The following is a 25306-nucleotide window of genomic DNA, read 5'->3' as shown; positions in this document are numbered from 1 at the left end:
AGGTACAAATATCCTGGAGGACAATTATTCAGTATTTATCATTCATAAATGGGTCATTTATGGGTCCTGCACAGGAGATGACAACACAAGACAAAAGAGCAGAGTATCCAGAAGGTATTTGTAGTGTTAGCAACTTTATAATCCCTTTTTCCTTATCTTTGCATTTCAGAGAGAGAATTTGTTAAAATCCAGTGTACTTGTCACTATGTTTGCACTGTGTTTACCCTTTGCAAGTCTTGCAATTTGGATAATGAAAGTCCAGTGCAACCACTTTCATTCTGTTTATTATGAGTTCGTTTCTAAAATCTTTAGGTTTCAGACACTACAGGAAATACTTGTTTGTTTAAGTTTAACTATTTTAATTGGAATTTGAGGAAATATTTTTACTGGGCTTCAGTTGTATAAAAGCTTGTTTTTTAAAGAATTATGGCCCAAGGTTAGCCTCTGGTCATGGAACCTTTACGCATGTTCTTTAAGCACATAAGCAGTTCCACTAGGTTCTGGAACAGCCTTCCAGTAGGAGTAGTGGGTGTAAACAACTTAATTAGTTTTAAGATGGAGCTTGATACGTTTATGAATGGGGTGATATGACGGGGTTGCCTGTGATTAGCATGGGACTGGACTTGGTGACTCTAGAAGTCCTGTCCAGTCTTATTTCATTGACTAGTCAATGGGGTGACTATGTTCTTAAAGTTGAGCATGTGCTTACATGTTTGCAGGATCAGGTTCTTAATTTGATAATGTCCCTTTCCATTAATATGTAACTCTTTAGTTTTGCTGGCTAGATTGCACATGACATTATCCTGGGGACACTGAATACACAGTGGAGGAAAAAAAAATCTACTAATCTTAATATATTTTTTTCCTCTCATTAAATAAAATGTCAACAAAAAAACTCTTACATCCGCATACCTTTACCCAGAACTTCTGAGGGTCCTTCTCTCTTTCTGTCACGTACTGCATCATGCAGAAAGCGACAAGTACTCTAAGATTATACTTTGCCAGAAAAGAACATATTCTCTCTCTAGAATGTGAATGCACTTGTAAGTAGAGAAGATTTGCTATTTTCAGGTTATGAGGCAATGACCGGTTGGCTTTGGGGATGCTCTTCATGGATTGGGTCTGTCATATTCAGATGGTCACTGCTAAGTTTTCTATATTGCTCCATCCATTAAAGTATATTTTGGGCTAGATTCTCAGGTGGCTTAAACTGGCCTAGTCTTTGGGTCTCAGATGACTTCTACCAGCTGAGGATCTGGTCCTTTCCTTCCTCTGCGTGGCCAGTGCCTTTCAAAGCAATTCTCCCCCACCCTGGGTGTGACTTGCCACTTTTGTTCACATCTGTGCAAAGTGGGTGTCAAATGGTACTATGCTGAGATAACACTTGTCACTCACTTTGCACAGGCATAAATGACTATGCTAAAGGACAAGATGATGAAAAATCAGGCTCCCTATTTATAGTTTCATAAATACTTAAAAACAAAACAACCCCCCCCCCCCCCCACACACACACACACACACACTTCCAGGCAGGGCCTTAGCCTCTTTAAAAGCTGTTTCTGTCAGGTTGCCTTTGTAGATTTTCAAAGGAATTCTGCATAGCAATTGCAGTGGCCCACAAAATGCAAGTTTGAAATGCAGTGGAGAATTAAATGACAGTAAGTGCCCTGATGTAAGATTGTCATATATGGAAAATGGCTATTTTCTAATAAAGCCTTTCATTTAGTTTTGCCATAATCTCCTTTCCTTGAATTTTCAATAACACTTGCGGATGTCACACGTGTTCATCTTTCTCTCCTCACTGTAGATCAATCGCAAGTCATTCTGCCTCTGCAGTGAACGTATGTCTTAAATATCTTTCTGCCCTATAGATAAAAAGATTAGAAAAAATTGTGCTTTCTCAATATTAAAATAGTTGTTTAAGGCTCCCAGATCAAGTACCTGGACTATAATTTAAACCAGAGGTTCTACTGACTCCTCCTAAACTTGTGATCTTTGGTTATTAAGTCAGTAGAAAATTCTGAGTGATGTGGAACCTAGTTTTCAAATATGAGAACTACAGGGAGCCCTCAGTCAAATGCCAATTTTGCAATTTTAACCATGAGATGAATGGTCTCAAGATGTAATTGGGTTCTGAGAGTACCTTAAACAATTTAAGTGAAATATTCAGAGGAACTTCTGAAGATCTGTCACGTTCTTGTAAAAATAGAGGTACCGTTATTTTCACTTAAAAAAAAATAAACAAACTGAAACATCCATCTGCAAAACCTTTACTAGTGACTAGAGGGGAAGAGCCTTCTGAAAAATCCATGAACATAACTGGAGAACACCCCTTCAAAACATGTATCCTAATTCCAGTGGAGAATCTGCAAGGGAGAGGCCCAATTAAGAGTGTCACCCTCTTGATTTCAATGGAAGTAGGGGCAGAAACAAGATTTGGCCCCATAATCTGTAAATTTTGGTAGTTATGTATAATAGAGGGATGAAGTAGATCTCTTTGGCTACCAACTGTTATGTCAATTTAAAGGTCCATTTCAGATCTTAACAAACCACTGTGGTGTGTGTGTGTGTGTGTGTGTGTGTGTGTGTGTGTGTGTGTGTGTGTGTGTGTGTGTGTGTGTGTGTGTGTGTGTGTGTGTGTGTGTGTGTGTGTGTGTGTAATTTTAATTTTTTTATTCTCTCTTTGTTGCTGATAAAGTCCCTTACTGAGAATCAGGAATCTTGCTTTATTGTACCTAGTAGGCTATGTGGAACTACCCTGCCCTGCAATGAGCACTAGGGGACACCGAATGCTGGAGTTTCCTAATATGCAAGGGGAGCATGCTAGTTGGTGCATCTTTTAAGGGGATGCCACATGCAGTCTCCCGCCATCCTCAGCCATCTTTGCTGCCAAGTGCAGCTAAGAGGGGCATGGTTCTGCTTCCCCTTGGGTCCCTTTGGGGTAGCTAGTGTCCTCATGGACACTAGGAGGCAGCAGTCTCTGCAAGAGGAGGAGGCTCCGTCACAGTCCAGGCTTTAATATGAAAAATCCAGCATATATAGGACTCTGAGCAAATTCTGCATGAGAAAGAAATTGCATTAATAAAGGGAAAATGGGAAGTAAATCTAGGGAAATAAATCAATACAGGCTTGTGGGAACAAAGTGCCAGATTGATCCCTGGTGTTGCTTCATGGACGTCAGTGAAGTTATACATGAGATGAATTTGTCCCAAATGCTCTAAATGGCAAAGCCAGCTCAAAAGCAAATGCAAGTAAATGGTTTTGCATATGACGTAGAGGGCTGTCTATTTAAAATTCTATACATTTAAATTGGAAATCTCAGCTCATTTGAATAAATGTGGATGTCTGATGGTGTGGTTGTTGTTTTTGTTTGTGTACCTGTGATCCGGTTTTGATGCAAATTCCAATATTGTGCAGAAATATGCCAGGCACAGCAACTCCAAAATACTTCTCTTTGAATTCTGAATGCCACTCCAGTTATGTGGTTTGGGATATGTAGATTAATCTCCCCAGAAAGAGGATCACAAGTTTGTATAGGGCATCAGTGGTGGCAAAATGAAAGATTGCATTCCCTTGAGAAGGGAAGGTCTCAGGCTCAGTGCAAGGACAGGTCCCAGATTTAGTTAATTATAATGCACTGAAGGAAACAATTGCTCCAACAGCCAAAGCACTGTTTTTTCAATGATGCCTGGCAATTCTCTTTGGAGTTCATACAGATAAACTGAGCCACTAAAGTTGCCTATTCACTGATTACTATACACTGGGATTTTTTTTCCCCTGCTCCCTATTCTCTTCCTCTACAGTGTGTATTTAGATGTTGCTTGTGATAATATTCAGGCTGATCTTCCCTTCAGTTCATTAAAGTTCATAGATTCCAAGGCCTTAGGTAGATCTCTCCTAGGGAGGAAGGAGGGAGAAAACAGAGAAGATAACGGCATGCCACTTCTGCAGCACCATCTGCAATTTCTCCCCTCTTTCTGCCTCAGAACCGGTGGAGATTATTCATGGGATGGTGGCATTGAGGCAGTATTCTTGAATCGTGTGGCAGCAGATATCCCAGAGGATGCTCCACGAAGCAATGACTCAGTGCCTGGATCCTCACTCTCATAAGCAGAGCTTGCACAGAATCCTTATCCTGCCCTCATGACTGTAGTATGAGTGCCTTCCAGCTGTGCATTAAGCAATGTGACTAACATCAGTCACGTGTGGTTCATTCTCTCTCTCATCTGATGCCCAAGGGGGGAATTGTGAATCCAGAGTAATGTGTTAGTAGGCTTTTGTTGAGGAGGTTGGGGTGAAGAGTTATATGAACACGCTGCTTTGTGCCTACATTAGAGCAGGCATGTTGAAAAAGTGCATCTTGATCTTGATGTAGAAGATAGGGTGGTTTGTGATGGTTCTTAGTCCTGTGGAAATTCATTCCACAGTTTTGGACCACCTACACAGATGAGCTTTACCTGAATGGTAGAAAGCTCCATTTGCCAGAGAAGCAAAGTGGTCAATCATGGTCTTCATCCTGGAGCTTTAGGCAATCTTTTAGATAGAGTGGGCCCAAGGCATTGTGAGCCTTGGTGATAAGGACCAAGACCTTGAACTGGCCTGGATATTCCATGGGAAGCCAGTGTAAGGATCGGAGGACAAGTCTGAGGTGTCTATGGTAGCCAGAGTTGCTGAGGAGATATGCTGCAATGTTCTGTACTGGCTGGAATTTCCTAAGGACTGACGACTTTGTGCTCAGATATAATGCATTGCTGTAGTCTGGACAGGAGATAACCGAGGCATGTATAACGGAGGCCAGGTCATTGTTCAGAGTCTCCTAGCTGACTGGAGATGGTAGAAAGTGTTACTCGTGTATGCTGCTATGTGAGAACTCCGCTTTAGCGATCAATCCAGGAGCACTCCTAACTGCAGACTGAACCGACCAATAATAGGTTTGTACCTTCAACCAGAGACATTGCACAGTGTCTGTAAATGCCTCGGAGTGCTTTCCTCTGCCTGCCTGCCTAACCTCTGTCCTGCTTGGCTTTAGCTTCAGGCAGCTGTTCTTCACCCATGAACTGCTCTTGTCCAAATGCTGGGCCATCTTAGTGATAGTGGTGTGGTCATATGTGATGGAGGTAGAGCTGTCTCGCCTGCATGTTGCAGGCAATTTAAGTCCATGTCATTTTTCCAGTTCATTTGTGTGTGTGTGTGTGTGTGTGTGTACGTACATATATAATGTGTGTCTGCATGAGTGCTTCAGAGCATTAAGGAGACTGCAGAACAAAGGAAAGGCACAATCTAGGGGTTTCCCTGCATTTGCTCTCTCTCATTTATGGACTGCAAAGGGACCTCTTCACAGAGAAAGATTAGACGGAAAGGGAATTGTGAACTGTCTGTGTCACTTGTTGCCTCCCTGCTGTTAGATTTGCAGGAAGGTTCAGTCTGGCCCATTGTAACGAACAGGAACAGCATAAGAGTTACCACCTCATTACTTTTAGTCTAACTTCTGTCCCCAGTAAAACAATAAAACAAATAATGGGAGGAGAGGGGAAGAGATCAGTAAATTTCCATAGTGTGGTGGAGCTATGAGCAGCAAGCGACATGGGCTTCTAAAGGCAAGAGGTTATTGAGGACAGAAAACCTCAAATGTTAGGAAAGCTTCCTGACCGTGAGAGGCTGTGGTACAGTCTGCTTAGGGAAGTGATGTCAGCCCCATCAACTGAGACACTTAAAACTAGATTGGGCAGAACTCTAGAAAATGTGTGATGGGGATCAACCCACATGAGCAGGGAGCTGGACTGGATGACCTAATGCTGTAGTTCTGATTCCCTTCTAACCTGTTTGGAATTAACTCTTGAATGATGACCATTGCGTTTCTTGTTTCTTGCTTAATTCCAGCTATGGTTAAATAATTTTCTCAGCCATTTCTCCAAAGAATCATTTCATATTTCCCTGCGCCCGTCTGTCTACCCGTGTGTTTCTATTGTTGAAATCAGTTTTGGGATTAATGCACTGCAAACAGTAAAAGATTTGATTAGTAAATAAAACTTAATTATAATGCATCGAGGGCCTTTCTGCTGCAAACACTTTAAGACCGTGCGCCAAATCATGAGCTACTGTAGATTGAAGTCAGTGCAGCTACACTGATTGGCATCAGCTGATTTGGCCTTTAAGAAAAATAATCTGTTTCTTTGTAAAGGTGGCTAGACAGTTCCAGTATGGCTCTTTGGGAGAAGAAAAAATGCAATTACCCCCCCTCTCTCCAAACCTCAAGTGAGATGAGGTGTTATAAAATACTAATGCCTGACCCGAGGAAGGGAGGGCAGTTTTGAATTGGTTACTCTTCATATTCTCAGTCTGGGACAGAGATTTGTCTCATCGCTGTCTCATGACTGTCTTTTGAATCACCCGACATTAGAGATGAGCAAGGGATGTTTGGGCTACATTTCCAGAACTAGTCTCCAAAACTGCATGTCCAATGCTTTGTTGCATCTACAAATCTAGCAGGCAGAGTAGTTTAATTCCCTGATGTAGATACTCAGATGAGGGGTTTGTAGGCAAAAGTACTCGTGTGCATAAAACCTATGGGAGCCGTGTTGCAGGCCAGTTTGGATTAGCTGAAAATTCTACTGCTTAATCTTGCTGATCCTGCTGTTCTCCGCAGCATGCCTCCCTCTCAAACCCAGTGGCAGCCTTCTTGACCGCTCTGTGGGGGCCCAGACCTGAGTGTGGGGAAGGTGCTTAGGGCTTGATAGTTGCCCATACACTGCTAGAGTCTTCCCCAGCCCAAGCTTTGGTGGGGAAGATGAAACAAGATGCCACCCACCACGCCTGCAGAATCCTATGCAGGACACTTCTTTATTCTGTGGAACCTCCCCACCGAGGTTGATGCTGAGGGCAGTGGTTGTCTGGGAAGCCCCTGCCAGGACAGCTGCCCCAGGAACTGTGCTCTTCAAGGGCTACAGGCAGATAGGAAGGGGTGTTACACATTAGTGTGGAGGCACTGGGCTAATCAGCAGCCAGTTCCCCAAGATCCACTGGTCGAGGAGGTGACTCCAACAGAAACGAGTAGTGAGTCTAGTGAGAATTGTAGTTCCTCGCTGCATTACCTCTGGATGACAGGACAGACCTTAACTCTGGTTTATGCTTTGTCTGTGTCATCAAAGTGTGAAACACGACAACTTTTTAAATCATCTGAATAATTTCACAAATCTGTGTACTGTATGTAACATACTTAACAATATCAAACCAAACTTCTTATTGGTTGATGAGAAGGTAACATTTTATTATGATGCAGGGATGCCAAGTGTCAAGTTGTCTAGAATGGCTCACAACCTCAGGACAGATTGTTAAGAAACAGGGCACAAAACCCAAACTGGTTGTATGTTCTAAACTTAGATTTCACCTATCAAGTATCAAGCACTCAAGCACTACAACAGCCTTAACATGGAGTCACAGACAATCCCATTGGGCATTCCAATCTATCTTGCCACCTAGGCAAGCTTGCCTTCGTGATAGATGGTTCCTTACACCAAAAATCACAATATTCAGGTTACTCCCAGTCCCAAAGAACCAGGTCAATTGTACCTTAGATCCCTCATCAGAGACAACACTTGTAGCCAATCCTATAAACTGAAGATTTATTAACTAAGAAAAAGAAATGAGAAATGAGTTATTTACAAGGTTAAAGCAGGTAAACACACACACACACACACACACACACACACACGAGTAACAGTCTTAGGTTCCAAAAGGCAATAGAAGCTGCTGCAGTATACAAGTTTCTATGTCCTTGTGAAAGGGTGGACTAGGCCCAGAGGCCTCAGGGCCCTACAACAGCCCGTCCCAGAAAGGAGCAGTAGAGAAGTCCTCCAAGGTGCCTAGAGTTGCTGCAGGGGAAGCAGCGAATTGGAGAGATGCTCCAGGGAGCATACAATCAGGGCCAAGCAGGGCCATATAAAAGGAGCTGAAGTACTGGACACAGTCAGTTGTTGCCTGAAGCTGAAGGAATGAGGACTGGCTGAAGGAGTGGCAAGACCACGGACAGATCAGTTGCTGGTAGGGACCAGGGGAGCAAGAGAGAGTTCCTGGTTGGCTTCTGGGACTAAGCCAATGTCTACATTTGCTGCCAAATTTGGCAGCGGTTGATGGGAGACAGGTAGCTTGCATATCTCCCATCAACTTCCTAACTCCTACTTACCGCGATGTCTTCAGTTCGCTGCGCTGTTGAGAAATGCACTCCCGCCGACACAACATTACTCCACATGATGGAGGTGGATTAATAGCATCGATTTCTGGATCGATGGAGCGGGTCTCCACTTCCGCTCAATTGATCCAGATAAATCGATCTGATGGTGGCAAATTTGCCACCATCAGTCTAGACATAGCTTAAGTAAAAGGACTTCAGCCCTATAGTAAGGGTGAAGCATTTGTGAAGGTGCTGGGGCCATGAGGAAGTGGCTCAGGGAACTGTAGCAGCACGACTAGTTAAAGGAAATGCAGTGGCACATGGCTGCTATTCATAAGTCCCTGGGCTGGGACCTGGAGTAGTAGGCGGGCCTGGGTCCCCCCCACCAGCCATTCGGGAAGTGGCATAAGCCCTGAGGAAGGGATTTGAGAAGGGGCTGACTATCGAACTTTGAAATACCCCTGGAAAGGGATCAGATGGTTTAATGGCCCAGCTTGAGAAATGGGATTAGAAAGGCCCAGAGTGGGCAAAGAAAATGTCTCCAGGGAGGAAGCCCTGTGGGTATGGCCCTGTACCAGGGCCAGGGCTATTTAAAGACTGAGCCTGGAAAGGGATATTGTGATAGGCCCCTGTTGGACTAATGAAAACCTGAGCCCAGGGAGGGCTGCAGGAAGAGAGACCAACCAAGGGGTACTGTGACAGGCACCTGTAGGACTGCATACCCCAAAAGGGTTTTGTTTTTTTTGTGTTCCACACACAGACTGTGCATGACTCAGCCCTGTCTCAGTTGGTGATCAGAAGACTATCAACTGAGAGAACTGCAGGACCATGCACTCGACCAGGGGTGCTCACAAAAGGTGGCTGCCACCCTGTTACAGTCCTTTAGAGCTAATCCAAGCTAAACACCTTAGGGATCCTTTGCTTATGCTTAGAAATATTGCCCTCTCAAATTCCAAGCAACAAAGTGATACAGTTCCTTCTGATCTGGGATTTTTTTTTTCCCCTTCCCCCACACTCAAACTGATGGAACAAGTGTCAGCACCTGTCTCCTCTTCATGGGTGTTGTGAGGGGCACAATCAACAAGTCTTTGTCCCTTGATGTTTCAAAATGGCTCATTTGGTTTCAATGGGCCGCCTTGTGTACAGGACCAGCACTCAACATTAATTAATGCTTCTTTCCTGTTTGGTGAGTTACATAGAAAACAGAGGTTTACAATGCAAACACTCAGTATAACTTTATACCATGGGCTACAGATGTTATCAGTGAGATCAATACATGAGTATCCTACAAGCATTTCATCAAGTTTAAATACTGAACACATTTTTATTAATTTAACATCTATTTTAATAATGCTAACACAGCTGAGCCAGATGGGTTCCCAGCTATGCATTTGTAAGTGTTCTGTGAAGCCTAGGGGCCTTGGCGTGAGCTGGCACCTGGTTTGCCAGTATCATACTGTGACAGAATATATCCCTGTATTCACACCTTACACACTGATGATAATCTTTGTTCAAAGCATGCCTTGTCAAAGTATCATTTGAAAACTCGTAACTTGTTGGTCAGTATTGTCCTGATAAAATGTGTGTGGCTATGTTGTATGTGAAGTTATAAGATTTCCCTATGATACTAACATGTTCCAAATCCCACAGCCCTGCCCAAACTGAGGTTGGCAAACAGGTCTCTCCTAAACAAAGGAATGTGTACTGCTTTAAATACAATTTAAGCAGAGCAAACAGAGTCATCAAGCCGGAAGGGAAACACAGAAATCTCAGACAGGTCAGAAAAAGCCAGCAGGGAACATCCTTCCACATAAACTCTGTCTCCTGGTGCCCAACTGGAAATGGACTGAAACTATAAAAAGGAAGGGGACACACCGCAATGCACCCCCTCTCCCTGCCCATTGCATTCATTGCACCTGAAGCAACAAAGGAAGCCTTTGTTGGACTCTGGGGGAGGGATGATTTACAGGGTTTGGTCAGGAAGACTGCTGAACATGTAGGGTGAGAAACTTTGCTTGAATCTGATATAGTTTAAGTAAGGTATCAGTAAATGTCTTAGCTTTATTTTTCTTGTAACCATTTCTGACTTTTATGCATCATTACTTGTGCTCACTTTAAATCTCTCTCTTCATAGCTAAACTAGTTTTATCTAATCCAGTGTGTTTAAATTGAAGTGTCGGGAAACTGCATGTAGGGTGATTAGACGTGTTCATATTATTCTTTTTAAAGAAATAATGGGCCTAAATTAACTTGTATTGTCCAGGAGCGTGCTGGGCAGTACAGGACATACATTTCTGGGGGGAAATCTAAGATGCGGGGTGTGTTGGGGTCACCCTACAGTATAACCCAGGCTGGCAAGATCCAGAGTGTAACCCAAATGTGGTTGGCAGGCTGCAGTTATACACACTCTTTGTGAGGCTGGTATGCTGGAAGGCTATTTATGAGCAGCCTAGGTGGGAGCTACTTCAGCAAGGCATTGTAAGGCATCCAGGGCTGCAGGGCAGGGGTGACACAGCTGCTCATTAATCTGGATTGTACCCTGGTCTCGCACACCAAAGTTGTTGTAGCCCTGTAGGTTTGCTTTAATTTAAGACAAGACATAAAGGATGTATCTATGTAAGGACTTGCTTCCCTTCTTGCAGCAACATAGCTGCAAGTTGTTTATGCAGCCAAATCTCATCCACAAAACTAAACTATGCACAAAATGAGTATGACACACTGCACTGTTCAGCTGTGAAGTGTGTGTGTGTGTGTGTGTGTGTGTGTGTGTGTGTGTGTGTGTGTGAGAAAAGCTATGGTGGGTCTGGCAATAAGCCTTTAGAAGCAAATCATTAAAAAAGCTTGTGGCAGCACCAACAAGGCTACAAAATATGACGCTGTGTCTGCAGAAACATAATACTGTGGCTAATACAGATCAGGAGTAAATATATGAACTGCTGACATCTTAATCAGGTTTTCTTTTTTTTCTTTTCTTTTCTTTTTTTTTTTGGCGGGGGTGGGGTGGGGGGGTGAGAGGCTGACTGTGAAAAAACCATTTTCAGGCATTAATTAATTAATTTGGTTACGTTCAGGTGATCTCTGTCAGGCAAAAAATTGGCAGAACTATGATTGCAACTAAGCAAAATCCCTAGTCCTCTGCAGTGATGGAAACGATCATTGCCATTTGGTCAAAAGACAAATGTTCATGTTCACCACAAGTGACAGCATTCTGGATATTCCTTGAGGAACTAGCAGTTATGGAAAATGTGGGTTTTTTAAAACTGAAAGACCTGGAGTTCCATGATCACTGTGATCAGAAGTGACAGAAATCATTTGAGACCCATGGGAGTAGAAATGTGCAAAGACAGGTCCAGAAACATAGAATAAATTTGATGTATGATAACAGATAGAAAACATGGGTTTTTTTTCATCTGAATGAGGTGTGTCGAGCTGGTTGGAAATGGAATTAATTTTTTTGTTGAACATTTCTACCCTCTTTTTGTTGAAATTCAAATTTTGATGAAAAATTGAGTTACAATTGTGAATTTTTTTCAACAAACTCTAGGATTACATAGCATTACTGACAATCACCAAGGGGTACTATTGCAGAGGATCTCGATATGTCTTTTTTTATTTGAATGTACAAGAATTAGGTCTTGGAAAAATGCTTATTGTCAGCTGTGATGCAGTTATCCTTAAGAAGCTGAGCATATCAACGATGAGGTCTATTCTACCTTAATTTCTTTCTCTCTGGAATCGCTCTTGGTTGCAGCTGCTGCCTCAGGCTTGGACTATTGCAAACAAACAAAACATTACAGCAAGGAGCCATAAAAGGACTTACATGCCATGTAATTAGAGAGTTCCTGGTGCAGGGGGACTGGACCGTGGGTCTTCTGCTGCCCAAAAAGGTGCCCTAACCACCAGACAACAGAGTCATTCTCATGCCCTCCCTGGCCCAGTGACTCTAATTATTAAAACATAGTGGAACAGCTACAAAGAGAATGACTAAGGGAATCCCACCTCAGAATGTACCATAGCTTAGTGGATAGAACACATGCCTGAGCGGTATGGGAGACTAGTGTTCAAATCCTTTCTCTCCCCCTTCCTAAGGGGGGAATTGAACCTGAGTCTCCTACATCCCAGGTGAGTGATCTAACCGCTGGGCTAAAAATAAGACCACCAACACCTTTCCTCTGGCCAGATTTTAAAGGGACTGACTCAGTAGGCAACCTCTGAGCATGCCTATTGGATCAGGCTTCGTGGGTGAGATAGGTGCTCCTTTTTCTATCTTTCTCTAGCTCATGGATTGCATTGAGGCTATGGGCAGGAGACAGGCATACAGACGTCTAGAGTGAGGCAACAGTGCCCATGCCATAAGCAGAAATGTAGGACCTAGGAAACCTTTCACAGCAGAAATTTAAGCTCTGAATGCGTTTAGATGGCAGCCAAGTGGGGGTTTTGTGAATCACAGTGGTGCTAACACTGGGATTTAAGTGTCCTAAATCTGAGGATTAGGGGCCTAAGTACCTTTTGTGCATTCGGGCCTATGTGGTGCCACCTTTTGTGCATTTGGGTCTATGTGGTGCCAAAACATGGCAACTTTAGCCCCTCTCTCACCAGCACCATCCAATGTTTGGGTTACGCTGGATATCTATAGGCCTCTCCCAGTGTTAGAGAATGAAGCTCCCGGGCCAACCTATTAATAGGATAATCTGCATGTGGGAGGTTGTACACTGACACCGCCACAAATCCTTTATATATACATCTCCTTACGTCAGTTACAGGAAATATGGTAGAGGGACAGGTTCTGATCTCAAGACCCTTGTGTAAATCTGAAGTAACTCCTTGACTTCATTGCTTAATCAGTAGTTGAACATTTTCAATGTAAACAGGGGACAACAGTTTCACAAAACTAATCCATGAAAAAATTCTATTTTTTGCTAGTTTTACTCCCATCTGAATCCTCATTAAACTATAATCAGCTAAAAGTGCGGTTGGCTGGTGGTCACATTAACTCATTTGTGGTTTGACTGTGTTTCTTGTTGCAATTGTTTGTCATGAGTTCTCTTGAAGAGAGGGAATGCCTGTTTATTTTTGATATCTCCAGTCTGACTGGATTGTCTAACTGCTATGTGCAATACAAATAATCACTCTTACAAACCTGAAGTACCAGGAACTCCCATGTCCTCCTTTCTTCTATTCCTCAGGTATATTTTCTGGCACACATTACAAGAGAAGAAGTTGAGTGTAAAGAAGTATATAGCAACAGCACTGTCATTAGTGAAGAACTTCCAGCAGAAGGCTTACTTAGATGGTTCACGCAACATGAGCGCTAACAGAAAAGCATCTGAATCCATACTGAATGAGTCCTAGAAAACTGTCCATCAGAAATATCGAAATGATATCTGTCCTGAGGTTATGCTTCTGTGGCTAAGGGGACATGTCACTGCTATTCTAGTACCTTGATATGATTGACACTTTTAAAAATTACTTCCTTAGCAAGCATGTTCGCAGGAGTTTTGATATGGGATAAAGACATATCCGTCTCCTTTACTTTAGTGGACATGTGGTGACAGTTCTGACAAACACCTATCTCTGAATAAAGTCACTAAGGATAGTAATGCTCACGAAGTTTAATAAAGAGAAAATCCATGAGCAGTCAATCATGTCTTGATCAATCTTAATGATAAAGCAAAGGGCCCAATCCTGTAACAGGCTGAGCACCTTCAACTCCCTTTTGGAGGGCCTCAACACCTGCTAAGGAAGGGTCCAGAGTAAGCTTTGCCACTATCACATTTAACCGGGATCCATAGGAGAGGTGCAGAAGAAATCTCACTCTGTGTTGAGCTGAGAATGTAATTTGATAGCATATAAAGGGCCTGATTCCCCATTGTGTTATACTAGTGTAATTCAAGTGGCTCACCAGCATAAAACTGGAGAATCGGGCCTGTAGAGTGAGAATAAACATTGTTCATTGCGTGCTATAGAATTGAATCTGTAAATTACTGCAAGTAATGCGAAACAATGGATTGCATGGAACTGAAATGTAATTAAATTGGAAAGAGCATTGCCCTCCATTTTAAAGTGCATCTCAACAATTGTGTTGATTTTTCAAGTGTTAGAGAAGTCTTACATCAGTGTTTCCTACTGTGGAAATACTGTACAGTTTGTGGCAATAATAAGATAGAAACAGGCATGGGAGGAGACCTAATACTGGGGTTGACCTCTGACCTCTTGCATCCTGTGCCGATGAAAGACTCCATTGTTTGATGGGACAAAAAAAACAAACAAAAACAAACACCCTCCCCCCTGTAGTTTAACTACATATAATTTAAAGACTCTGATCCTTAGCTAGTGCAAACTGGTGTAACTCTACTGACGCCAGTGGAATGAGGCAGGTTTACATCAGGGAAGGAGCTGGCCCAATTACTCCATCTGGAAAATATTCCCTCTGAAGAGACACTGTTTAAAAATTTAAGAACATCTTTTAATATTGAAGCCAAACTCGTGAGCTGGCTAATTGAAAAACTGTTTAACAAAATTACCTGCAAGAAAAATAGCAATGTTGAAAAATTTATTGACTTAACAGAATGTTTTAAGTTAGTCAAAGCTAGAGAGGAGATGGAGGAACTCCGGAAGGATCTAAGAGAACTAGGTAACCTTGAAATTCAGCCTAGACCACTGCACCATAATGCACAATCTTAAGATGGGTCTACATTGCAATCGGGGGTGTGACTGCAGGAGTTACCCAGATAGCGTTAATCTAGCTAGCTTGCATACTGCAGTAGTAAAGCAGTGTCAGTGCATGTTTCAGTGTGGGCTATACAAGCCTGCCCAGATCCTGAGTAACTACTGGCAGGACACTGAGGTCTCTTGTTTGAAGGAGAAGTAGGCTGGCATCTCTGTGAAGCTCTCAATGGAGATTTCTGCATAATGCAAACCAGCTATCAAAAAACCAACGTCATGGAATGAACTGTGCTCACAAGGAATAGCAACTAATGTGGAAAATCCTCACCTTGAATACTGCCCTTAGTTTGGGTCACTTCATCTCAAAAGAAACAGCAGACATAGGGAAGTTCAGGGGAAGGGCAGTGAACATGATTTGCTACATGGAAACAGGGCTGAGGAGGGGATTCCATCAGAGGAAAAATTAGACTAGGGGCCATCTTCTTCTCTGTTATGCCAGTGGAACCCCATTCACCCCATGGGGGGGGGGGGGGGCTCTTGGACCCAAAGGAGAGAGCAAAGGCAAAGAGAGAGATTTGATGAAGGGGAGATTCCTGGGGCTGAGGAGGAGATGATGGGAGAGAATTGGGGATGTGGGTGGTGTTTCTTGGTATGGAGGAAGAAGAAATAGACAGGATAGATGGGCGGATTCTGAAGCCAAGGGGGGCAAGGAGTGAGAAATATGGAGAGGCAGGTTGTTGGAGCAGATAGGTGGACCAGGGAAGGGTACATAATAAATTCTGGAGCCACAGTCCTCCTTAAACAACAGGGGATTATTAAGCAGGGAAAAAAGGCACCAAACTGCCAACTAAATGAGCTGCTTTCATGTAGTCCTGGATAAACAGGAATCTGACACTGAAAATATTGACACAAACTTTTGACCGCCCAGTTCTCTTCAACATCTCTCTCTGAGTGGAGACCACACCTTTTCCTGGAACTCTCCGTGCAGCACAGAGACACCTAATGGCCAAAGAGCTCAACTATAAATAAACATCATTGGAGAGCAGGGAGGGTGAGAGAGATTTGGAGGATGAGGAGAGGGTTGGAGCAAGACATGGATGATTTATGAAGGGAGGAGATTGTTCCTGGGAGTCTACAAAGAAGGAGGTAGAGATGGGGGGTGGGAGCATTCCTGAGGGATGGGTCAAGGAGGATGAAGAGGGAAGATAAAGGGGATTTTGGGTTATGGGAAAGAAAAGGGAGAGGTTCCTAGGGGGTTGTTTTTGGGGAACGGGGCAGAGATTTAGGTTCCAGAGATATGGAAGGGGGAAGAGAGGGATGTGGGTGGACAAGAGACTAGGGAAGCAAGGAAACTGGAGCTGGAGGGGCAAGCAGAGATGGTGAAAATGAGATGGAGGAGAAAAGGGAGGGCAAGAGGGAAGACTGAAAGAAGACGCAGAGAGCAGGGAGAGAACTGGGCTGAATTAGAAAGCAAAGGGGAAAGGTAGGAGAGAACACACAGAGATGGCTGGGAAAGAGCAAATACCAAGCACTACATAAAAACCTAAGATAGAAGCAAATGAAATATTGAAAGACAACCTACAAACGAGAGAACCTTGGAAGCAGGACCTGAATGTTCCATTCATGGGGCAGTGGGGCTGATCAGCCCAGCGTTTAATTTAAATCACCTTCCCCTCTCCACAAAAAACCACCTTCCATCCTACAAAATCCTTTTGCTGATTGAGATTGCAGTAGAGACTTTCCAGGACACTTCATTCTGGGATATTGGATATCTGTGTTACTTTAACACTGAATCAGTCCAGGAGGGCTTGGGTAAGACAGGGCGGTAAGGGTACCTATCTGTGGGGCACTCTTCCAAATATCTCATTTTAAGAAAGTTCTATTTTACTTATTTTATAAATGAAAAAGTGGAAATTGAAAACCACATATTTCCAAGATTCTCAATTTTCATATTTTCTCTCTGGTCACTAGGAGATGAAAGTGAGAAGGGTTAGAAAAAACTGAGCAACAGACAAGATGAAAAGATACCCCAAGGTATGGCATAGAAGGAAAGGGGGGAAATGAGAAGAGCAAAAGATTTTAGTATTGGATTGCATGTGTGACTGAAAGGGAGTGTTTGTGGTTTGGTGCTTTTTTTATTTCCATATTGGTTTGGTTTTACTAGACTGTAACTTGCCATTAGCAATGATTCTAACAGATAACTTACAAAATGTGACTCTCAATGCATAAAATGTCTGGTACAATTTAAAATGTCTTTAAAAAGATTAGAAAATGCAGAAATCATATTTGCTATTTAAACTTTTTCGGTAACCTGCAGACTCTAATTTTATTTCTCTGGTTCCTTCTCCTCCCGTTTTTGTTTTATTTTAAATGTTCATTGCATCCCTGCTGACCCTATCATTTGATTAATCTCTCAGAAAGAAGCCATTTTGTTTCCCATCAAACTGAAAATGATCTACAACAAAAAAATTTCCCATGAGATCTGCTCTGGCTGCAGTGTGCCTCCCTGCCGCAGACCCAGCTGAGCTCACACTCCCCCTCTGGCCCTGGGGCCAGAGGAGTTCTGTGCCCCCACTGATTACTGGGGGGACCTGTGCCCCTGCTTGCCCCCCTTTGGCCTGCCCCTAGATCTGGATTATTTGCATTGGGTGTCATTAGCAAGGGAAAATAATGTATTTATTTTATAGTTCTATCCCAAACCCATAGAGAAGCCTTTGCTAAAGGATGTGTATAGATTTCTGGAGGGCATGATTTTGTTTTTATTAGTCCATGGTAGCATACAGATGTTTACATTGCCAAACTTTTCTTGTTCAATAAACTCCCAGTGTTGGCTGCGTTAGTATGCCCCCAGTCGACAAGTGCTTTGAGCTGTCTGGCTTGATAATAATATATGGAATAGCTAGTCCACCCTGTTTCATAGGTCTGTACAAAGTATCTGAGCTCGCTTTTCTTATTCCATGTAAATTGTAACATCATCCTCTGTATTCCTGTTAGGGTTTTATCTGGGATAATCACAGTAAAATTTTGAAACAAGAAAGAGATCACTGGCAAAAAATATTCATTTTGATTATGGCTATTCTTCCCAACCAAGAAATTGCATACTTTCCCGAGCCCATCAGATCTTTTCATTTGCTGAAGTTGTGGTTTGAGATTTAAATCACAGCATTTTTCTAGGTTGTTTGAGATTTGAATTCCCAGGCATTGTACAGAATTTATTGTCCATTTGTACCCAAATGTTTTCTGGAGGAATGACTTCTCAAATTCTTACAAATTTATAGCTAGCATTTCAGATTTGGCATAATTTACTTTAAATCTAGATGCTTTCCCAGAGTCCTGGATTTCTTTACCTTTTAGGGAAATGTTTGGTTTAGCTAAAAGCAATATTACATCATCTCCATATAAAGTTTTTTTTCTGATGTTTCTGCAATTTTTATTCCTGTGATAGATTCATCATTCCTTATCCAGCAGAGATCATCTTTAGATCCAGATTATTACGTACAACATCAGAGTTGGAAATGTACCACATCCCTTGCAAAAATTTCATATCTTTGGTAGGCTCCCATGGGAAAGGGGGAAGCATCCTGCTCTGTATACTGAACACTGTGCTGTGTTATAACTATATCTTTTCCTGTTTTGTTGATTGATGGATGCAAAACCTTATGAGGAGAGGCTGAGGGAACCAGGTTTGTTTAGTTTGCAGAAGAGAAAAATGAGGGGGGATTTGATAGCAGCCTTTAACTACCTGAAAAGGTGTTCCAGGGAGGATGGAGCTAGGCTGTTCTCAGTGGTAGTAGATGACAGAATGAGGAGCAATGGTCTCAAGTTGCAGTGGGGGAGGTCTAGGTTGGATATTAGGAAAATCCTTTTCACTAGGAGGATGGTGAAGCACTGGAATGGGTTACCTAGGGAGGTGGTGGAATCTCCATCCTTAGAGATTTTTAAGGTGCGGCTTGACAAAGCTCTGGCTGGGAAGATTTAGTTGGGGTTGGTCCTGCTTCGAGCAGGGGGTTGGACTAGATGATCTCCTGATGTCCCTTCCAACCATAATCTTCTATGATGCTATGAATAAAATTGAAAAAGAAACAAAAAATCCCCCCAAACAAACAATAATGTAAAGAGACTGTGCCAAATTCAGAAGAAATGTTTAAAATCTGATTCCCTTATTTACATTAGCCCTTCCACTCTCTCTTTTGCTTATATCTACCATATTAATATGTCTCAAGGAGTCTAAGCTGTTGTAACCTTTGTGCTAGGATCCAGAAGAGAATCTAACATGCCATCTCATGCTACAGCTCTGAATTTGGCCCATTGTAAGCTGAGGAATTAAAGCTTTCAGCCATCAGGCCATAAAGAGAGGGAGAGAAACAAAGAGGCAATGGCAAAGAAGGAGACGTGTGCTTGAAAAGAGTCCAGTGAGACAGAGAGAGACATGGCTGCAGGAGGTGCTAGGTGTGGAGTGGTTAGGCTAGGCAGGCAGCAGGAGTCCAATGGACAGAGGGACAGGTCCTCAGCTGTATCAATCAGCACAGATCCATTGATTTCAATAGAAATACATCAATTTACACCAGCTGAGGATCCAGCCCAGAGTCTTCAGAGCATGGGGTTGCTGCAACCAAAGAGGAGGGAACTGCAATAGTCAGGATGAAAGCAGATGGGGGCATGATGAGGATTTCATGTCAGGGTGTGACAGAGTGGGAGGCCAGAAGGCCTGTGACAGCACTCTGTTCACAGCAGCTCTAATCAGGCCAGAATGGATCTGATTAAGCCTAATTTGTGCCTATTCTGTGGGTGGGGGCAGAGCTGGAAGGTTAATAAAGCCATTAGGCAGAGCCTACAAAGAGGCACAGAAAGGGAACGGAAGGTGGAGACAGAGACGGGTGAGATTGTTCTTCCCTACCTGTTACAGAGCTGGCCCCCCCTTCCCCCCTGGGACTGCTAAGCCAGAGCTGTATATATTGTGAAGGTGATGGGAATCCATTATGTAAACAAACTACTCAAGGAGTTTAAACATTACAAGGGCCTCTGAGTAGTTTTTGGTCTGGAACAGAGATAGGAGCCAGAGGGCCCTGTTACACAGTGTCACAAAGGGACAATATTGCAGTTCTGATGACAGACAGATTTACAGACAGGCGATGTGAAGAGAGGGGAACAAAGGGTCAAGGATGATTCCAGAGTAACAGACACTGTGGTACATGGAGGGTCTAACTCCAGGAGGGAGACTGAGAGTGGGAGCAGATTAGGAGTTTGTGTCCGGAAGGGATGCAGGGGCGCCATTTCAGGCTAGGGGGTAATTTAACCATGATTCCAGGTGCTGCTTAGGCACCTGTAAACTCTAGGTGTTTTTGCAGATAATAAATTAGACATTAGCTGACAGGAGCACTGTATCTATTTCCTATATTAAAAAGGTTTATTAGTTAGTATTAGAAGTGAGTGGGTTTAAAATTTTAATGTATATTCTTACTTTGTTACAAACTCTTGAATACAACAACTGAAACAACTGTAGAAAAATCTAGATTACTTTCTATCATTTAGGCTACTTGTTTTTTTGCAGTTCATCAAGCCTGGAATAGATCGTTTAACTTTTAGAAACATCCTACTAGGGAGTTTATGAATTTACGCAGCACCTGCCTGGGGCTGCAGGAATGTTACCATACTACAAATAATAGACAAGAAACTGACTTGAAACAGGAATGAAATGGACACTTTCACGTCCCTTTCACAGCATTGACAACCCCAAATGTTCAAAACTCATGAGTCAGGCCCACCAAAAATAATAAGATTGGCTTAAAAATCATGAGATTATATAAAAATAATAGATGTGGTGTTCTTTTTATTTGCCTTCTGCTTTTTGAACCTTTAGAGTGCAGTGCAGTCACAGTTTGAAGCTTTCTCCACAGCCATGAGGGCTAGACACTTACTTTTCCTTGAAGAATGAAGGCTGAAATAATCACATATGCACTTGACCCCAGGAGCTGGGGCATTAACAAAAATAATCATTGTCATGACACAAATCATGAGAGTTGGCAACACTTCTTTCACTTCCGTTTAAAGGCTAGTTACTTTCTAGAAGGCTCTGAAGCCCAACACTACAGTGATTGAGTTGCAGTTCTCACAGGAGAATATTTAAAACCAAACACCAAGAAAATTCCACATTTTAAATTTGAGGAAAAAAACTGAGTCTTCCAAGGTATATCAGGGCCACTGCAGGCAAGAAAGGAAAATAAACATCTAGGAGCTCTGGGCTGCTCTTCCTCTTGAAAAAAAGTTAGAGGGTCAAATTTTCCAGTCCTTAATCAGATAAAACTTCTATTGCTATCAGCACTTCCACTCATAGGTATTAACATGTGCTCAATAACTATGCACTTCATACTTAAATATCTGAGCTATCTTATCCAGGGTACACATTTTACACACATTGGCTCAGGGACTACATTTTCTGACATATTCTGAACAGTGCTGAGCACCCAGATGGTGCCCAGTGAATAATACAAATGACAATAATCGTTGGCTTTATGAACTCTGTGGATACAATTTCTATTCTTTGTTCTGGAATTGGCCTGATTACAGCTGCAACCCTAAGAATTTGAGGCATGAACACGTCTGATACTCATACGGCACTTTCTCAATCCTTCCTTTTCTCAAACTCAAAACAAAAAATGACAAAACAAAATGGTTTTCAGTTAAAATGTAAAATTTCACAGCGGCTATTGCTCTACAACCCTGTATGGGGGCAGAACCTGCCACCCTGGGGGGTTAAGTGCTCTCCCCTCCTCTGACTCTCATTCTTTCTCCATCCTTCCTGACCCCTGTGCTGCTTTTCATGCTGTCGACCATGACATCCTTCCCAATCACCTAGGACTATTTGCTGGAGTTTTAGAGCTTCTTGGTTTTGCTCCCATCTATCAGAGTCCTGTTTTTTGGCAGCGTGTGCAGCAGAGAGAGAGGCTGATCCAGTGGCGAGGGATCTACTTCTCCCACAGACTTCTTGTATGGCCTCAGGCCAGTGCCTTAGGGACAGAGTTTCAAAGGTTTTTAGGCACCTAAAGATGCAACTAGGCATCTCGTGGGGTTTACAAAGCATTTCACATTCTAAGCATTTTTGAAAATCCCACTAAGTACCTAAATAATTTTGAAAATCTGGCCCTGTCTCTCTGTGCCTCAGTGCCCCATCTGTACAATGGGGAAAACAGCACTGCTCTACCTCACCAAGAGGCTGTGAGGAGAAATAGGTTAGACGTTGTGAGGCACTCAGATACTAGGGTGATGGCGCCACATTCTATCCCTTCCCTTGGTTTTGGCCCCTTCTTTTCACCTATCCCCTTCACAGACATCTCCCTCTTTTCTGAATGTAACCTTGGCTCAGAGGGCTTGGCTGTATTTCTTCTGAGTCCCCTGCATTCTGTCTTCAAACCCCCCACTCGCCCTTTGCAGGCTCATCTAAAGAGTTCCAGATCTTTAATTTAATCACCAGCCCTTTCCTATCTTAATCACCCGGCCTCTGTTTGTAAACAAAATACTGACTCCCTGCCCTGGGGCACAAGCTGGGAGCAGCCCCTCTCCTCTAAAGACCTCACATTCCACGCTTAAATGGGCTAGGAGGAGCGCTGCCATCACACCACCTGTACAAAACTCAGGGGGGGCAGGAGTCCCACCTAAATGGGGCACGTGAAGGGACAGCCTCAGTGAGGAAGGCGTCAAAGGGAGGAGCAAGCTCAATGAGAAGAGAAAGAGCTGAGTTAATCAAGGAAGGAACTGTATGAAGTGGAGGAGACAGTGCCAGAGAAGAGGGGATGGAAGGCGGGCCTGCAGAGTCAAATGGACCTGGCTTGATTTGGGAGGGTGCGGAGCCAATAGGCCAGTCTGTAAAAGGGAACGCTGGCCTCAGTGGGAACAGGGAGCAGGTCAGAAGGAGGATTAGGAGCAGACGAGGAATTTGAAAGGGAAGGAGCAGGACAATCTGATGGCATCAACCAACTTGTGTGCATTGTCTTATGGTGATTTCAAGAAGCACTGAGGTGTGTGTCCATTTGAAGGCAAATACGATTTAGGGTGAGGACAATGTATCACTGTAAAGAGTGTATTTACATAACAAGAGGGAATGGAAGACTGGTCATGGCTGCAGATATAGAAGAGGTTGACTGTTTTGCTTCATGGCATGGATCATTATGATTATATTATGTGTTTTGTTAATGCTGGCAAAAAAGCTGCCAGCAGGAAACAAACTGCTTTTAACTGTATTGTCATTTGTCAGCAAAGCATTATTTATTAAAGATCTCTCCATTCAATCTCCATATCCATGAAGCATGAAGAAAAAAGCAACTAAAAAAAGAACACGCTGGAAATCTTGTCAGCAAGTCCTGCAATGGAAAATACACATGACAGAGGCCGAGAGAAGCTCCAGAACTAAACCATTCAGCATTCAGTCCTGCAAGACTTTAAAAGGTTGCACTAAGACAAAGCTTTTTGTACATCAGAGCTTGAAATTCAAATTTAGCAGAAAGCAACCTAGAACAGCTTCTAACCCCCTGTCGCTCACTTGACGACCATACGGACTCCAAAGATTTCCTTATCATTAACTTGCATCATGTACCAACTGTGATGCTGCTTTGCAGATGCTTTTCCCTCCCTCCCCCTTTTCTTTTACTTCTGTTTAGCAGTTACATGGATTTGTGGTGTATCACATTTGTTTTTTTAAGCTCTTGTTAAATTGGATTTTCCCCCCATGGCTACCAATCTCACAGGCAGATTTGCAGGATGCCTTTATAAATATGACATTGCATTATTGTAAAAGCTTTGCTGTTCTTATCTTCATGGTCAGAAGGGCCGCAAAGGACTTACATATAAGGATTAAAATCAGCTAGCTCCAGAGTCAGATTAGATTACACAAAACACTTTAACAAATAAATACAGATATTCCACTCCATTTTTCTTTCTTGTTCACCACTAACTGAGCTTTCTTGAATATATTTCAAGATGTTATCACGACGAATGTGAGAAAGAAATGTAACACTGCTAAGAAATCTCAAAGTATTTTTTTTTTTAATTTTAGCAAAAAAATGTTGATTCAGTTGGTGTATCAATGCAGAGATTTTTGTGTCCACTGAGAACAAAGAAACGTAGTTAGGTAATTAACTATAGGCTACATTCTACTAGCGAAAGTCCAAAGAACCATATAAAGAATCATGCTTCCTACTACAGGGGAGAGAGAGAACTCCATTGTCTTTTTAAAGAAATCACCACCACATCACTGCAAAGCTGTTTCAACCACAACATTTATTATGTAACATATTTTGCCAGATTTTATTCAGTTAAATACTTGAAAAGTATTCATTTGTCGGTTTGTGTGTTTTACACCATCAGGTTCTTAGTCACTAACTTGCCCAATGCCCTTCAGTTCCAACTACAGAACCCTAAAACTTTATTGTTTGTTTCAGATTTACAGCTACTGAACACACAGAACCTTAGGCGCTATAATATCTGCATCCTTGGAGGAGAAGAATTTTCTTTTGAACACTGTTTCTTTCTGAAATTTGTGGCAGTTTTTAGTAAAATAAAAGTTTAATGCCTTAAACATTGATATTTTTAAGCTGCCTGAAAATGAGTGGTTAGGAGAATGTATGCTCGCTAAAGAGAGGATGTTGTCTAGTGGGTAGACTAGGCAATGGGGAGTGTTTGGGTTCTATTCCTGGCTCTGAGTTTGCCCAAATCACTCAATTTCTGGTCTTCAGTTTAGCCATCTGTAAAATGGGCTTCCACTCAGCAGAACATCTTGCACTCTTTTACTACAAGCTAAAACAGTTTCTGAAGCATTTTTTGAAGGATCATCATTGTTTGTGTACAGTGTATGACCCCAAAGTCACACTGCATTTCACACACAGTTCACATGCTTCACACACTGCAAGGTAAAAAGTGTTCATTATCATCTGCTCTAATTTATACATGGACTTCAGACCTTTTATAAGCTTCAAGGTGCTGTAAAGAATGACAAATTATGTAGGTGTAGGGTTCATTTCATTCACCCAGCACAAAAACAGTGATGGTCTTCTCTTCAGTGGAACTTGGCAGCCATTGTAATAGTACCAGGACAGCCATTGCTAGGGTTCAGAAGTGAGGGAAAATACTTTGTCAATTGCAGCTAAGGGGAATTTAGCTTGGAGGAATTAGGCAAGCACCCTGAGAGAGACAACTCTGTGCTAAGGACGGGGGGGAGGGGGGGGTTGGTGCTGACATCTCATGTGGAAGATAAGGGACTCGGTGACTGAGGGCCAGTGGATGTCAATGAAAAGTCAATGTTTGCCAGCAATTTCCAGACAGTGGACAGGATTATCCCCTTCTTGCAACAATGCTACTGGCAGGACTGAGGATGAAGGTGAACGCCAGATGAGTATCCTTGTGGAGTTTGCCCTAAATCATTCCGGAGAGGTAGTGAAGTGGGGTTCTGCTATTAAGCTTTGCACATCCCCTGGAGGG

At 42.7% G+C, this 25306-nt stretch overlaps 1 long non-coding RNA gene across 1 annotated transcript in view; it reads left to right on the top strand.

Moving 5' to 3' along the window:
* Positions 1 to 24402, top strand: part of LOC137157569 (uncharacterized) — a 39568-nt gene extending 15166 nt beyond the window's left edge. The window contains exons 2-3 of the long non-coding RNA XR_010921147.1: positions 16808 to 16870; positions 24271 to 24402. This is a non-coding gene — a long non-coding RNA (uncharacterized lncRNA). The remainder of the gene's footprint in view (positions 1 to 16807; positions 16871 to 24270) is intronic.
* Positions 24403 to 25306: the final 904 nt, after the last annotated feature.

This window comes from Emydura macquarii, unplaced genomic scaffold (assembly GCF_026122565.2).
Source record: "Emydura macquarii macquarii isolate MOO-44397 ecotype Brisbane River unplaced genomic scaffold, CSIRO-AGI_Emac_v2 contig_1551, whole genome shotgun sequence".
NCBI classification, from domain to species: domain Eukaryota; kingdom Metazoa; phylum Chordata; order Testudines; family Chelidae; genus Emydura; species Emydura macquarii.
Note: the sequence above shows the minus strand (reverse complement) of the source record. Positions and strands in the feature narration are given on the sequence as shown.